Below are 3,381 nucleotides of genomic sequence, written 5' to 3'. Positions count from 1 at the left end.
CAGAATAAAGTTGAGCAACGGGCCGGCCCGGCACGGCCCGGCCCGGGCCCGGGCTAGGCACGGCCCGTAAGGGCATGGGCCTGATTGGCACGGCGTGCCGCCGGGCCGTGCCCCAATGGGACACCGTGTTTGCTTGCAGGCCCAGGCACGGTCCGTGGGCCGATTTACAGGCCGTGCCAGCCCGTTCAGCACGGGGCCCATTAAGACATCAGGCCAGCCCGTGGCCCGCTGTTTAAAAAACACCTTTTTCAAATTCATTTCAACAGATCTACAGTTCAGGACATGTATCAAATTCATTTTCACAATTGACAAGTTCACAAATCACAAAAACATTTCAGAATTCACATTTCATACTTGATATCATAGCTATAGCTCACGGTGACAAACAAGTTGCACGGTGGTGAAGACCTTGCCGGTCAGAGAGAGAGAGGGAGGGAGAAGGAAGAAGACAGTACGAGAGCTCAGGATACGGCCGGAGACTAGGAAGATGACGAGAAAGGAGAGCAAGATCCGGCGGTGGAGACGGCTCAGAAGGGAGAGCTCCAAGATCTCCAAGATCCGGCGGTGGAGACCTTGTCGGAGTGCAGGACGAGCGGCGAGCGGTGGATCTTGGAGTCCTTGCCGGCGTCGAGCGGCGAGCGGTGGGCGGCGGCGCAAGGCGGGACGAGCAGGCGAGGTGGGGTGGGATCTAGGGTTTCGCGGTGGGGAACGGTTGCGGCGGCCGGGGGAGGGAAATGAGGCGCGGCCGCGCGGGGGGACGGCCGGCTGGCTTATATAGCCCCCCGGCTTACCGGGCCCTACCGGGCCAACCCTAGAAAAACGGGCCGGGCCGTGCCGCACGGCGTGCCTTGTTGACAGCCCAAGCACGGCCTGCAGCGGGCACCGGGCCGGCACGAGGCACGGTCGCGTACGGGCCGGGCCGTTTTCGGACCGGGCCATGCAACCGTGCTTCGGACCGGGCCGAAAGCACGCGGGCTGCATGCTAATCTTTAGGTCAGAATCAGATCAGATAGCAGTAGCACTCGCTGCTGCGTGACCTCCTCCTTTTTTGTTTCTCTGAATTCCTCAGCAGCTGAACCTGAACGACGATGGCTAATCGCTTTGGTCCGTTTGTCCGAACAGGTGCACCGGAACACGTACGCGCTGGTGGTGAGCATGGAGAACATCACGCTCAACTGGTACTGGGGCAACAACCGCTCGATGCTCATGTCCAACTGCCTCTTCCGGATGGGCGGCGCCGCCGACCTCCTCACCAACCGCGGTGGCTCCGACCGCCGCCGCGCCAAGTACCAGCTCATGCACACGGTGCGTACCCACCACGGCGTCCACGACCGCGCGTACCGGTGCGTGTTGCCGGAGGAGGACGAGACGGGGCGCGTGGGCGTGGCGCTCTCCAAGGACCTCATGGCAGTCGCCGGCGAGGCGCCCAAGACCAACATCACGACGCTGGGACCGCTGGCGCTCCCCATGTCGGAGCAGATCCTGTTCCTGGCCTCCCTCGTGGCGCGCAAGGTGTTCGGCGTCCGGGGCCTCCGCCCCTACATCCCGGACTTCAAGATGGCCTTCGAGCACTACTGCATCCACGCCGGCGGGCGGGCGGTGCTGGACACCATCGAGAAGAACCTCGAGCTCAGCCCCTGGCACATGGAGCCGTCCCGCATGACGCTCTACCGGTGGGGGAACACCTCCAGCAGCTCGCTCTGGTACGAGCTCGCCTACACGGAGAGCGCCGTCGCTCTGGTACGAGCTCGCTCTGGTACGTCCAGCAGATCGCGTTCGGGTCCGGGTTCAAGTGTAATAGTGCTGTGTGGCGCGCGCTGCGGACGATTGATCCGAAGAAGGAGAGCGCCATCGGGAACCCCTGGGTGGACGAGATCCATAGGTTCCCCGTCGAGGTGCCCACGGTGGAGAGCGTCGTCGTGTCCTGACGAGTGACGAGGACGGCTCTGGTTCTCTCTGGTCGTCGGAGGACGAGCTACAAGATTGCTACTACTACTGCTGTTCTTCTTCTTCGTTCTGAAAATTCTTTATTAAATATATAAGTATGTCGACAAAACAAAAGTGCGTGCTGATGGAGTGTGGCGGCGTAATTTGATACAGGGAAGCTCTGTAACTGTAAGAATACCTTACATACAACAAGTGTGATGATTGGATGAGAGGTACTGTCGCTGACATGGTTTGGAGCTTCGATCGGAAGCAGAAACCTGATGTGGATTCTTTGGGTTTGGCACTGGAATAATAATAGGGACTGAAAACTGTACGAACTTAAAAGAAGCCCAATCGGGTGACTGAAACTTGTCCAAACTTGAAAGTTGTATGTACAAAACCATGGTTATGTGGTACTGTATTTCATTGGACTGGACCTTATTGGATACCCCCTTGACTTGTGTTATTTTCAATCGGCCCAGTTATGGCAGTGTGCCCAATTGGGTGACTTGTGTGTATGGGCTTAATGAATAATTTGGGCTGGAACGCCACCTTGTTTTCGTAATGCAGCCTGGTGTTGGGCTTAAGTTATGGTTGCAGCATCAACTGAGCTAGGTTTGTTGCCATTGTGGAAGAACCTGCCGACTCCACCGAATCTCTCTCTAGTCTACGACCATGGATCATACCTGCAGTCCTGCATTTTCTAGTATAATTACTTTTTCATTCAGAGATACTAGACTTATATGATGATGTGTCCTCGTCGACGGTGCGACCCTTTTAACAACTTGTTTAATTTCAATTTAGGTCATGTTTAGATCAACTAGAACTAAAGTATAGTAGAACTAAAATTTAGGTGGATCACTTTTATTCCAATGTTATTTGGATACATGGACTAAAAGTGAACTAAAAGCCAAAAAAACTTTCCTTGACCTAAGACCAATGGCTAGTTGGATTGGGAACTAAAAGTTAACTCCTAGGGTGCATGTGTTTCTGTTGATTTATGATGTATACAAAGGACCCAATGATCGAGGTGTATGTAGACGGAGCATATAATCATACTAGACCATCTAGGATAGTATATATGCGAAGTATATAAGTATATATAATATATATATATATATATGACGATTATACTTATTTTATGCACTATTATATGTATTAGAAAATATGGGCTCTTCTGAAAAATTTCCAGGTACTAAGATTTTAAGTATCTTAAAATAAGTATATAAACATAATCAAAACTGACAAATGATTATATACACATAAGCAATATGGTTCATTAAAGATCGGAGTAACTGCTCGGAATAGAAAAAATGCACCCTAACACACACACACACACACTCACACACACACACACATATATATATATATATATATATATATATATATATATATATATATATATATATATATATATATATATATATATATATATATATATATATATATATAGTA

The 3,381-nt window shown here is 51.3% G+C and overlaps 1 pseudogene; it reads left to right on the top strand.

Moving 5' to 3' along the window:
• Nucleotides 1–1,049: 1,049 nt before the first annotated feature.
• LOC136487846 (3-ketoacyl-CoA synthase 20-like) lies at nt 1,050–2,250 on the top strand (annotated as a pseudogene).
• The last annotated feature ends 1,131 nt before the right edge of the window (nt 2,251–3,381 follow it).

The sequence above is a fragment of the Miscanthus floridulus genome, chromosome 10 (genome assembly GCF_019320115.1).
Source record: "Miscanthus floridulus cultivar M001 chromosome 10, ASM1932011v1, whole genome shotgun sequence".
NCBI lineage: Eukaryota > Viridiplantae > Streptophyta > Magnoliopsida > Poales > Poaceae > Miscanthus > Miscanthus floridulus.
Note: the sequence above shows the minus strand (reverse complement) of the source record. Positions and strands in the feature narration are given on the sequence as shown.